The following is a 13559-nucleotide window of genomic DNA, read 5'->3' as shown; positions in this document are numbered from 1 at the left end:
TTAGTCATGCCTGGTTGAGGAGATCAAGCCTAATGGTGCTAAAAGGGAATGAAGTCCATCTTCAAAAAGGTTACTTTTATTTTTTTATGTTTTATATCTTGATTTGCAACTCTTTTTTTAAGTGTTATTGAGGTATAATTGATATACAAAAATTGCACATTTAATGTATACATTTTGATGCTTTTGGACTTAAGCATATACTTGATAAACAATCAAGGTGCTACACTTATCCATCACCTCCAGAAATGTTCTCGTGTTCTTTTGTTGGCGTGTTTTTGCTTTTGTCTTTGTGGTAAGAATCCTTAATAAGAGGGGCACCTGGATGGCTCAGCGGTTGAGCATCTGCCTTTGGCTCAGGTCATTATCCCTGGGTCCTGAGATCAAGTCCCATACCAGGCTCCCTGCAGGGAGCCTGCTTCTCCCTCTGACTATGTCTGTGCTTCTCTGTGTCTCTGAGTAAACGAATAAATAAAATCTTAAAAAAAAGAATACTTAATTAGAGATCTGTCTTCTCAGCATAAAGTGCAAAATGCCATATTGTTAACTAAAGGCACAATGTTATAAGCAGTCTCTAGAATTCATTCACCTTACATTCCAGACACTTCGTATCCACTGAGCAACAACTCCCCTTCCTGCACCCCCACCTCAACCCCCGAAAGTGCTGAATCTCTTGTCTGATCTCAGAAGCTAAGCAGGGTGGGGGCCTGGTCACTACTCAGATCAGAGATTAATTTTAACGTGACATTTTAAAAGATTCAAATATTTGTTGACGGAAGTACTATTTGGATTATTAAAGTGGAAATTTCATCCTAAAACATCTAAAAATTCCTGAGAGCAGATGATTCACTCTTGAATAAACAAGTGACAGAAACATGTTCAGTATTAGGTAGACTCACCTCTTTTAATTATCAACATTTGCTCAAAGCAGTTTAATAGTTCCCAGTATACATAACTAAAGTTAGAAATTTTTATTCATGTCTTAACATATTTTATAAAAAATAAACATTTATTGAGACTTTTAGAGACAGACTCTTACAGAGCTTACTGGCCACTTTATAAACTAATCATGTCTGGACCCACTGGACCATTTACTTTGCTGTGACTCTTCTCAGCGTGACTTTGTCTCCTTATTTTTGCTTTTCTTTCTTTCTTTCTTTTTTTTTTTTTAATTTGGAGGGTGTGGGATAATTACTACATTCAGTTGTCCTTCTCCCCTCGCTAAAGGCTATGTCAAATTAGCATGTTTTTTTTTTATTTCTGACTTTAGGGAAGATAAGGGGCCTAGTGATTGTGGGAAATATGTTGAAGGAAATCTCTGTTCTATGCCAACATGTCCTTTATGATAAGCAGTGCCTTTGGTAACTCCTATTTGTTTGTTGTTGTTGTTGTTGTTGTTGTGAGGCATGTTACAAATTATAAGTTTCTTTATTCTTTATGCAAGATCCATTCAAATTGAGCAGCAGTGTCAAACCAGAAATGGTTAGAAGCCTCCCCATCCCCCGACAGGACCCAAGTGGGAGTAGAGGGGCTGGAGACAGACTATGTAGAGAGAGTGCCTTGCAAAGAAAGGTTATTGCTGGACTGGTTCCTGTGAAGCCTAGGGGGCTGTCTGTGATTGGCTGTCCTTGGCATTTTGGTTGCTTAACCCTCTGGCATTTTATAGGGTCACATTTTGGTTGGCTTATGTAGGGTGCCGCGGCATTAGAGACACTTCAGTCTAATGGCCTCCTTGTTTAATTAATTTAACAGTTTATTTTTTAAATAGAATTCTTCAGTCTTCAGGGAGGGGAGGAGTTTTTAGCAACTGACATCTTCCTTATAATGTATTTTTTTTTTCATGACATTCAAAACTTTTAACTAGGGGATCCCTGGGTGGCTCAGCAGTTAGCACGAGCCTTCCGCCCAGGGCATGACCCTGGAGACCTGGGATCCAGTCCCATATCCGGCTCCCTGCATGGAGCCTGCTTCCTCTTCTTCCTTGGTCTCTGCCTCTCTCTCTCCCTCTCTCTGTGTCTCTCATGAATAAATAAATAAAATATAAAAAAAAAACTTCAAATTACTGCCAACATTCTCAGCATTCAATGCTGAATTATTGCAATTGTTTACACATGGTGTTATCCTTCTCGGTGTCATTTGTTTACCTCAGGGAATATTCTTCACTTTTCCTCTTTTTTTTTTTTTTTTTTTTTTTTGCTTATTTATATTTTAAATTGAGGCTTGCTTTCCTGCAGTGATAAATATAATTTGTTCAGAATATGTTTTCCTATTACTGATACTTTTGGAAAACTCCTTAGGACTTTGCTTTTGCTTTTATTCTCTTGATTAATTCTTGTGCTTTACCACATTAGCAGCCTCCTTGGTCTTTTTATTACCATTCTTCCATTTTGTGCCACTCTTAGCTGCTAAACCACCAAAACAGCAGTCTTGTGCCTTCACAAGGTTCACTAATTCTCTCCGTTTTAAGTTATTTTGTATTTCCTGTATTTCCCTAATGAAAATGCTAGCATTTGATGTTATTATCATTGTATTTTTTAATTTTCATTTATTTATTTTTAAAATATTTATTTATTCATGAGAGATACACAGAGAGAGACAGAGATACAGGCAGAAGGAGAAGCAGGCTCCATGCAGGGAGCCCGATATGGGACTCATCCTGGGGCTCGATCCTGGGCCTCCGGGATCACACTCTGAGCCAAAGGCAGACTCTCAACTTCTGAGCCATCCAGGCATCCCTGATGTTATTATCATTTTAAATATTAGAGAAATACCTTCATAATGGAAATAAATTAAAATAAAGAGTAACCAAGTATCAAAAAGTAGAATGACTGAAATACAGACTAGAGATAGTTTCATAGAGAATTATAATTAATATTAGAATTAAATATCAATAGTTATATTAAAAATGGAGCTATTGAAATTAATATTATTGAATATTATAGTTAATGTTGAAAATGAATACCACAAGCATTCCGTGCAAAAACATAAGCAAACATTTGAAATTCTATTGTTATTGCAACCATTGTCTTAAACTAAAAACTAACAGTAAGAGTTTTACATGCCAGTTATTGTTTTAAAAATGGGCTTTAAATTTTTTAATATTATTGGAATTTTTTAAAGATTGTATTTATTTATTTTAAAGGGAGATAGAGAGTGTCAATGAGAGGAAGGGAGAGGAAGAGAAAGAGTTTCTCAAGCGGGCTCTGCTCAGCACAGAGCCAGAAGAGGGGCTCAATCCCACAACCCTGAGATTTTGATCTGAGCCAAAATTAACCAACTGAGGCACCCAGATGCCCCCTCAATATTACTATTAAAAGGATTTTTTTCACCATTAAAAGCTATACAAGGAGTCCTCATTTTTTAGGTATAAGCAAAATCAGTTCATGTGTATGATTTAGAAATAGCCAAAATTCGTGTGCTGTTCATGCACTGTGTTTTCCATCAAAGAATCACCAGAAACTTACTGGTGATGTGCATTTAAATTTGAGTACTCAGTCCATTCATCTAATGGTAATTGGGAAGGCTGGTCATCCAAAGTGGAACAGGTTAAAAGTAAAGGTAGATAGTGTGTTCTCATTTACCCAATAAATATTTGTCGACTTAACAGAGATAGTATATTGGTAAAAATTCGAAACAGCTGCTAAGTCAATCTATATTTTCTACCTCCAAGCTATTTGGTCATTCATTAGGATAAATGGATTCATTCTTTAAACCACTGATCAAACAACTATTTTCTGAACCTGACAAGGAGCAAAATCTCACTCTGCAAACCTCTGATTCTCTTCTCAAAAGAATTTGGTCATTCATCAAATCTGCTCAGTTTCACAAGTTTTCAATATTTCTATACTCACTGAAAAACAGTGAAAATGAATAACATATGAGCTCATCAAACTGCATTAGACTATATAAAGTTGTTTCATTATTGGCTTTAGTATGCTTCAGTGGTGCTTACAAATCAATGGCCAAGATCTAGAGCTGAAAGGTGAAATAGCTATTGGCTTGGGGTCCTTAATTCTGTCTGAATAAGTATCTCAATATTTATAATTTCCCAATTAACAGAAATCCGTAGAACAACACAAATCCAAACTATTGAGGCTGGAGAGTTGCTTAAATGTAAATCGTAAATCTCTACTGCTCTACTAGTAACTTTTCTTTGCTTTTTCATGTTGCAACGTCAGTGGAATCTAAGCGTGGAATTCAGCTAAATTAGAATAAGTATATGTGTAGAAGCAAATTATGTGTTAGTGTAGTGAGACTTCTGTAAGTCTCACTCTTGGAATTGTTAATTGAGTTTGGGGTAAAAATAGATGAAAAGAATCTTTGTTAATTAGACACGGGCACTGTCTGGAAGTTGTTGTTAAGGAGGTAAGGGCAAACTATGAATTCACAAATATCAGAATGACGATCCCTGGAGAATTAGCATGAAGAGTAGACATGATTTATTTTAAAAAGTAGTTGGGCAATTTTCAAAGTAAATTGAAATGTCATTGCCACATAGGAGTTATAAATAAAAATGATAAAAATGTAAACAGCATGATTTTTATTCCTAAGAATAATTGATGTTATATTCTAACTGTATCTGAATTGTTCTGCCAAAATAGGACAGGTAAATTCCCCTGCTATCACACCACAAAACTGTAGTCCTGACCTAGATAAATGTTTGGATTGTGTATGCAGTGAATCACTTCAGTAATTTTCAAAAGGCATTATAGCGTAATACTTAAAACAGTAAGTTCTGACGGTATTGGACCTGGATGGGAAACCTATCTGTATCACAGCTTTTTCTCTGTGATCCTAAGTACATTATTTATTCCCTCTGTGCTAGATTCTTCATCTGTAAAATCAAAATAATAATATCTAATTTATAATGCTTTGGGGAGGATTAAAGAGATTATGCTGATAAATTGCTTTGCAATTTGTGGCATGCAATAGATGTTCAACATACAAGCAACTATTATTACTGCCAGTAGTTCTTAATTAGAAACTTAATTTCTAATCTTTTTTCTTATTTCTTAGCCTTCCTTACCTAACTTCATGGAATCTCCTGTAGATTAATATTTAAAAAAAAAAAAAAAAAGAAAGAGAGAGAGAAAAATCAAGTGAAAATTAAATTACATTGTTTTTCTTTTTTCACTTTTAGAATTCTGTTGACAGAAATGAATTTCTAGACACCCTTGGAATTCCATTTTTCCATCTAACGTCAATCTATTCTAAATCTAAAGCATATGAACACAGCATGTACTGCAATACACTCAAATCATGTTACCTAGGCTGCAATATACTTATAAATATTTTGTAATATATTTTTTAAGATTTTATTTATTTATTCATGGGAGGCACAGAGACAGAGAAAGAGGCGGAGACACAAGCAGAGGGAGAAGCAGGCTCCATGCAGGGAGCCCTGCATGGGATTCCATCCCTGGTCTCTAGGATCAGGCCCTGGGCTGAAGGCGGCGCTAAACCACTGAGCCACCCGGGCTGCCCTATTTTGTAATATTTTAAGACACAATGAGACACAAAGGTCTGGTTAACTTTCATTAACCCCTTCCTAGCCTCCTTTATAGTTGCCTGTGCCTTCCACCCTGTGTGCCTCCTTACAGCCTGTGAATATCCTACAAGACTAGGTCAGTGCTTCTCATTCTTTTCCTTTATTTTCTCAATGAGTTCTTCCATTCTCAGGGCTCCTTTCTAATCTTGAATCATGTATGAACATTGGGAAGATTTCAAGTTCACATAGTCTTCCACGTGAATGACTAATTTTCTTCTCCATATATTCATTTTCGAGAAATTTTCCATCCAATTTCTCTTACTCCCTATTCGTCTTTTCCTTTCATATAGTCTGCTTTCATTCAACATTCTGTAACTATTTCTAGAGTGCCTCTTACTTGTTAACCAGTGTCTTAAGCACTGGGAATAAAGAATCAGATATAGTTTCTGGTCTCAAGGCACTCAGTGGCAAAATGGGCAGTCAGAAAACTCAGCTAATGTGATAGTGATCATTTGTATAACATGATTTATTGTAGAATGGTAAGAAATTGTGTAATTTTTAAATTCCTGGGAGGAGTATGGTCCCAGAACCCATCCCAAAGTGGGTGACATATAAGCAAAGACCTAAAAGGTGTTTCAGAAGCAGTCAAAAAAGAGGAAGCATGTGTCGAGGAAAACTTCAGTCCATTTCCAGTGTTTCTCCTTTACTCTCAGATGACTACCTTCCGACACCAGATGTGTGTGCACATGGGTGGGAGGGGAGCCTTCTTCCACTGAGCATTCACTGAGACACCATTAGGTATCCTACAATTTAGCTTAATTCTGACACTCCCTGGAGATAGTATCAGATCCCACAGGTTAAAGGCTCAGTCTCACATGACTAGACACGTCATGTGACATGTCCCCCACTTCAGAAGTCAATTGTAAATAAAAGTTGTCACCTGTGTTCCTGACTCATTACCTGTAAGTCAGAGGTTCCCATAACCCCCCTCTTTCGATTCTGTTAATTTGTTAGAGCTGCTCAAAGAACTAAGGGTAGCATTACATTTGCCAGTTTATTAAAGGATACAGATGAACAGCCAGATGAACAGAATCATAGAGCAAGGTCTGGGAGGGTCTCAAGCCCAGGAAGTTCTGTCCCTGTGGAGGTGGGGTGTGTCACTCTCCCAGCACATGGATATGTTATGTTCCACCAACCTGGAAGCTCCCCGACCTCATACTTTGGGATCTTTATGAAAGTTTCATCAGATAAGTGTAATCAATCATTAACTCCAAGCCCTCTCCCCTTCCTGGAAAATCTGGAGTAGAGTTGAAAATTCTAAGCCTCTAATCTGGCTTGATGCTTCTGGCCACCAGCCCCCATCCAGGAGGCATCCAGGAGCCCATCCAAAGTCCCCTCATTAGAACAAAAGATGCTTCTAGTGTTTTTCTCAATGAGGAATTTACAAGGGTTTTAGGAGCTCCGTGCCAGAAACTGGGGGCAGATATATATATATATATATATATATATATATATATATATATAATCTCACAAAGGCAACCTACATAAATCTACATAAATGAAAAAACTCACAGCTATGATGCCATTTTGTTTATGTGTGACTGCAAGCCCTTTAGTCACGTGAAGTATGGATAGGATAAAGTTGCACAGATGAATGGAGTCTTCATTATTGTCACTACATAATGTTTAATATACATCATATTTGACTTAGTACAAACACACTAAAGGTAGGTATTATTATCCTTCATTTTATAGCAGAGGAATATAAACTTGAGATTAAATACTTTGTACAAAATCATACAACCAATAATGCCTACAGGGACTCAACTTAGCTTTTTATTTTTTTATTATATTTTTTTAAGATTTTATTTATTTATTCACGAGAGACACACAGAGAGAGAGAGAGAGAGAATGAGAGAGAGAGAAAGGCAGAGGCACAGGAGGAGGGAGAAGCAGGCCCCATGCAGGGTCCCCAATATGGGACATGATCCCGGGTCTCCAGGATCACACCCTGGGCTGGAGGCAGTGCTAAACCCCTGAGCCACCCGGGCTGCCCTCAACCTAGCTTTTTAATTATTTTTTTAATCTAGCCTTTTAATGAATGCTATACTTCTGGGAATCATCTCCCAAACAAGCTATCTGTGTGCAATTACTTGTCTCAGGGTCTACTTTCAAGAAATCCCAAACTTGGGGAAAAAAGGCTGATACAGATGAAAAGTTGATCCAAAGAAGGAAATTTATATAATGTGCTTAGCACACTTTTTGGCACATTGTAAGAATTCAATGAATGACTTTTATTTTGTTTTGTTTTCTTATTGCTTCCTTCTTTTTTCCCCTTCCTTTACTGGAATGTAGTCTCCTGGAGAGAAGGGTTTTTTTTTTTTTTTAAAGATTTTATTTATTTATTCTTGAGAGATAGAAGGAGAGACAGAGCCAAAGACACAGGCAGAGACAGAGCCAGAGACACAGGCAGAGGGAGAAGCAGGCTCCATGCACTGGGAGCCCGACGTGGGATTCGATCCCGGGTCTCCAGGATCGCGCCCTGGGCCAAAGGCAGGCGCCAAACCGCTGCGCCACCCAGGGATCCCCGAGAGAAGGGTTTTATCTGCATTTTTCCCCTGTGGAGTCTGATCACTTAGAACAGTGATCAATGAAAGTTTGTTGAATAAATGGATTAATACATCTTAAACACTAGAGAAATCCCCAAATTTGGAAATATAAAGATATTAAATAGACTGATATTTTCTCCCAAATCACATTTTTCTTAAGAATCTCATGTTTCTGGGGAGCTTGGGTGGTACAGTTGGTTAAGTGTCTAACTCTTGGATAAACTTCGTGATGTCAGGGTCCTGCGATGGAGCCCACATAGGGCGCTGCACTCAGTGTGGATTCTGCTTGAGATTCTCTCTACCTCTCCTTCTGCCCCTCTTGCTCTCTCCCTTTCTCTCTCACTCAAATAAATAAATGATAGATAGATAGATAGATAGATAGATAGATAGATAGATAAATAGATAAATAAATCTTTTTTAAAAAATCACATGTTTCTGTGCATTTCCTGACACCTTAAGTATCTAACTTATCAACTCTTACTTATATTTTAGCTCTTTTTTGGAAGAGGACATTTTATATCATTTGAAAAACTCACTAAAACTGTTTTCATAAATCTCAAACTTTTGTTTTTAATAATGATTTCCATCTCCCTCACTCTTTGCCTTCAGAGTTCTTCTCCCAGATATCCACATTGCTTTCTCCCTCTCATCTTCAAGTCTATATGTAGAAATCACCTAATTCCTAATTAAAATGAATAAATTTCTCCAGGCCATTAAGGAAAACAGTTGTTCAAAGGAAAGGGGATAGGAAAGGGTCTACCGGAAGACAAGGTGGGATCCCAGAGATAATCTGGTAGAAAAGATGAGGGCTGGGAAATTTTCCACACTTAGAGAAGACTGGCCAGCCGTAGTCCACTCTACGGGGTCACAGTTTGTCAGAGATTGAGAAGAGCCCAAAGAGGCAAGGCAAGAGCAAAACTTGGAAGATTGGCTTGGAAATATCCTGGGTTTGGAAATGCCTAAAAACAATGAGCCAGTCTCTCAGAAGCTAGATGAGCAATCAGGAAACACAGATAAGAGGCAAGGCAAATCAACAAGTCACAAAGCAAGAAGTATACAGATGCTAGAGTTTCAGTTGAGACACATTAGTTTTTTTTAGTCTCCTGTTTTGTTTTGTTTTGTTTTTTAAGATTTTATTTATTTATTTATTTATTTATTTATTTATTTATTTATGACAGAGAGAGAGAGGCAGAGACACAGGCAGAGGGAGAAGCAGTCTCCGTGCAGGGAGCCCGATGTGGGACTCGATCCTAGGTCTCCAGGATCACACCCTGGGCTGAAGGCAGATGCCCAATTGCTGAGCCACCCAGGGATCCCCTCCTATTGTTCTTTTATCTTATCCAGATGATGTTTGCCATAGGAATATTAAACAACCTATAGTACTAGGAACACAACGAGCTGGTGTTCTATCCACCTGACCAATTTTCTCCCATTGTCTCCCACTGGTAAATTCTTAGTCATTCTTCAGAATCTCCACTTAGAGACTCCGCGCTCTGTGTTGCCTTCCGTGCCCCTTGTTATATTTGCAAGAACGCTTTTAGTTTTAAGTGACAGAAAACCAAGTTTGAGCAAAAAAAGAGAAATTTGGTGCACATATTAATGAAATGCCAGGGGTAGAGGTGATCTAAGAATGGCTAGATTTAGGAGCAGATGTGATTCATCAGGGCTCGTTTTCATGTGCTTTTCTCATGAGCCTGAACTGATGGTAAATAGCCATTCTGATCATATCCTACCAGCTTAACCCCCATAGTAGCAAACTAATCTTCCCCGTACCCCTGCCAGAAACATCTCAAGGAATATTCTGATTTCCCTGGCTTGGATCATGTACCCATCCATTTGCCCTGAGCTCTGGCTCCCTGATTGACAGTCTCTAGGTTTAGAGCAGGAAAGGAGAATCCCACAGTGAAAATGTACAAGGTTGTTACCAAAAGTAATATTGAAGGGATGCTGGACGTTTAAAAGCAAATGTCAACAGTTGCCACATCATGGTGGATCAATTAAAATGATTGTAGACATTTCCTCTTGACCAGATATTCATGGGCCTTCAGTGGATTGATACACTGAAAATGTAGGCACAACTATGCCTGGATGTGAATCTCTCCGGTGGGGAGATGGGTGGGGGGATACATACCATAATGCTTTACAAAGGATTTGAGGGTGGGAAGGTAGACGTACTTGGAAACGAATTGCTTTCTCCCCATCCCCATTTTGTCTGTCTTTTTTTTTTCTCATTTTGTCTGTCTTAAGCCATGTGAGACAATTGACAGAGTAGAAGGTATCAAGATAAGGAGTTAAATTCTATTTGATTCCTACTTAGTTCTCATCAATCTGTTTATCTCAGTTTAATGACTTGTTAAGTATGGATCATAAAATCTATTTTGTAGATTAAAATAGTTTAGCACAGTCCTTGGCACATGGTGAGTTTCCAGTACTTTCTTGCAGTTTTGTAACAACTGGGTAAGCCACAGAGACTACCCAGAAGAGATTCCTCCTACCGGCCTTTGCCATCTCAATTGTGGTAGGTCATGCTATTTAGAAATAAGGGATCGGGCCTACTTTGGTATCCTAGACAAGTCATTGCCTCTTCCCATTCCCAGTTACTGAGGGCTCAAAGAATGTTTTTGGACAATCACCTTTTTTTCATTCTGCTTGTGCTTGCAAACTAGTTCCAAGCCATCTTCTGATTTTGCTTCTTAAGCCTTCTGGGAGAATTTCCTGAAGAGGCCTCTGCTGCCTGGAGCCCCAATGATTTCTAGGTGAACTTCTCTGCCCCTTTGAACACATTTAAGAGGAGGCCCAACCCCCAAAGTTGTATTCCCAGGAGAGAAACTCTCACTTATTCCAATGTGAAAGAAAGAATCAAGATTATTAACACCTACAATTAAATCAGATGCTGAAGATTTGCTTCATAACTACTCTAGGTAATTTGTTATTGGGCAAAAATAGAACAGAATAAAACCATTTAACAATGATAAAAAATATAGAGGATTCTACATCTACTTTCCTGTTTCAAAAACCTGATTTACAGGCTTGATTAAAAGCAAAAAAAGAATTTGCATGTTAGTAGTTGGAAATTATGTCTTTCTTAGAACTGTCATGTTTGTATTCTTTGTAAAACATTTGAAATTTGTCATTTTTAAACACAGCTACACAATTATATTTGCATACAGTGTTTTCCATATGAATTTGGTGTTTTGACTTTTTTTTTCTTTTTTCTTTTTTTTTTTACTATTTGGGGCATTAGTTCACTGAGTCACTCAGTAAACCTTTGTAGAGAGCCTGCTTTATTTTAGGCATTAGGCCATGTTTAAAATTTATCTGAATTACTAGACCAATAGAAATTATTCTGAAAACAGAATTAAATATGGTATTAAATATTTTTTCATAAAGGTCTTTCTTCACTTCTAAGTGAATTAAATAATGGGACAAAATGCATAAGATTTTAAAATTTATTATTACCTTTGTCAACATATTTGTTAAGTCATGAATGTTATCTTAGTGGAATGACAGTATACACTGCTTGAATTTTGAAAACTCAAAATAAAATTTCTTTATGTATTAATGATAATATAATATTACTTTTTTATTCAATAGACAATGTGTTAAGAATATAATATAAAAGTGATATACCAAGGGACTATTTTATTCTTATTGTTCCTTTGATGTAATCCATTTCTATGCTAACATCAGAGAAATGTCTCTGAAGGTTCCCACACACCGTAAATCTTTATCTTGTGTTACTTCTGGATGAATCAGGTTTATATTCTTTGTTTATCCCTATCCATTCATTATTTAAATCACATTTTTATTGAATAAAACAAACTTTGCACATAATATGATGTGCCCCTTCATATGAAAATATGGTTTTCAATAAGATACTCCTTTGAAAATTATTTTCCCCTGGGGTATTATTAGGACTTCTGATAGCTAAATAAACAAGCAAAGGTATTATGTAAATAAAGGAATAGAATGTTAGATTTTAATCAATGAAGTACACACAATGATTAACAGGGAAACTGTAACAAGTGGTTGATGGCAAGGTTCGTTTTCTCTGAGGAATGGCATCTCACCTGAATTTTGAAAGCTGGGATTGTGTTAACTGTGGTTTGAGCTGGGTTAGAATGTTTCACGCAGGCAGTAAGATCAAGTTAATAAAATCTGGGTGAGAAAACGCGCAGTGGATTTGAGACACAGAAAGGAGGCCATTGTGACTGAAGAGATCATATAGGATATTCTAGAATTTGTTAAGAAGTTTAAATTTATGCTAAATAAGTTGGGAAAACATTAAGGTTCTTTGGAAAATAAGGAGTGGCACAATACCACTTAAGTTTAAAAGGTAAGGGATCCCTGGGTGGCGCAGCGGTTTGGCGCCTGCCTTTGGCCCAGGGCACGATCCTGGAGCCCCGGGATCGAATCCCACTTCGGGCTCCCAGTGCATGGAGCCTGCTTCTCCCTCTGCCTGTGTCTCTGCCTCTCTCTCTCTCTCTCTCTCTCTGTGACTATCATAAAAAATAAATAAATAAATAAATAAATAAATAAATAAATAAATAGTTTAGAAGGTGAATCTGTAAATAAATAAATAAATAAATAAATAAATAAATAAAAGGTGAATCTGGATGCTTTGTGGATGATAGATTGTAGATGGGCAAGGATGGGAGCAAAGGAACCAATGGTTTGCCTCTTGCAGTTCTACAAGAAGAAGAGCATTTACAGAGTTGGTCTACATTATTGGTGATATGCCCTTACTAAAGGATATGCTGTATGTTCGGATGCTGGAGGTCATAAACAAGATAACCTGATCTCATGAACACGTCATTGTCTATCTGGGCCTTGAAGCAGTGGCAGGGATGGGGACAAACACCCAACCTCTTGTTGTTTTATATTTATTTGGTGGTTATTGGTCTACATGACAGACTGGTCTCATATATGATTGACTATTTACTGTGTTTTAAATACAATGGGAATTGATTTCCCCAACAACCAATACCAACTCAGTATCGAAGTTGATAAGATTTGCCATGAAATAAATAAGTTATGATATTAATGTAAAATACTTTAAAAATATGTATGAATAGCAACTATATTTTAAAATACCATTTTAAAATGCTGGAATGCTATTTTTTCCTCTTTATTACTAAGATCACTTAAACTAAAACTCTCTGAGAATCTTTCTTAGTTGAAAATACTATGTAAAATTGAGCTGAAAATTTTCGAGAATTAATTGCTTTCTGAGAAGTCTTTTGCAAATGGACTATAGCTGAACTAGCAGCACAAAGATAAGGGCCATTAAAATAATGAAAATGAGACCAATTTAACTCTAAGTACTCATGATAGTGCCACAAAATTAAGTCCAGTTTATGTATTTGCTTATTTTAAAATTACAGTTATGCTGCCTCTTAGGGTGAATGAATGTGCTTATAACTAGCATTCTGCCTGTAATGTTTTCACTTATCTTTCTTTTATAC

The 13559-nt window shown here is 37.1% G+C and overlaps 1 protein-coding gene across 50 annotated transcripts in view; it reads left to right on the top strand.

The window, feature by feature from the left end:
- Positions 1 to 13559, top strand: part of PPFIA2 (PTPRF interacting protein alpha 2) — a 495741-nt gene that overhangs the window by 342441 nt on the left and 139741 nt on the right. The gene's annotated exons all lie outside the window — the stretch shown is intronic.

This window comes from Vulpes vulpes, chromosome 10 (assembly GCF_048418805.1).
Source record: "Vulpes vulpes isolate BD-2025 chromosome 10, VulVul3, whole genome shotgun sequence".
Taxonomy (NCBI): Eukaryota; Metazoa; Chordata; class Mammalia; order Carnivora; family Canidae; genus Vulpes; species Vulpes vulpes.
The sequence above is the reverse complement of the archived record's forward strand: the minus strand, read 5'-3'. Positions and strand labels throughout refer to the sequence as shown.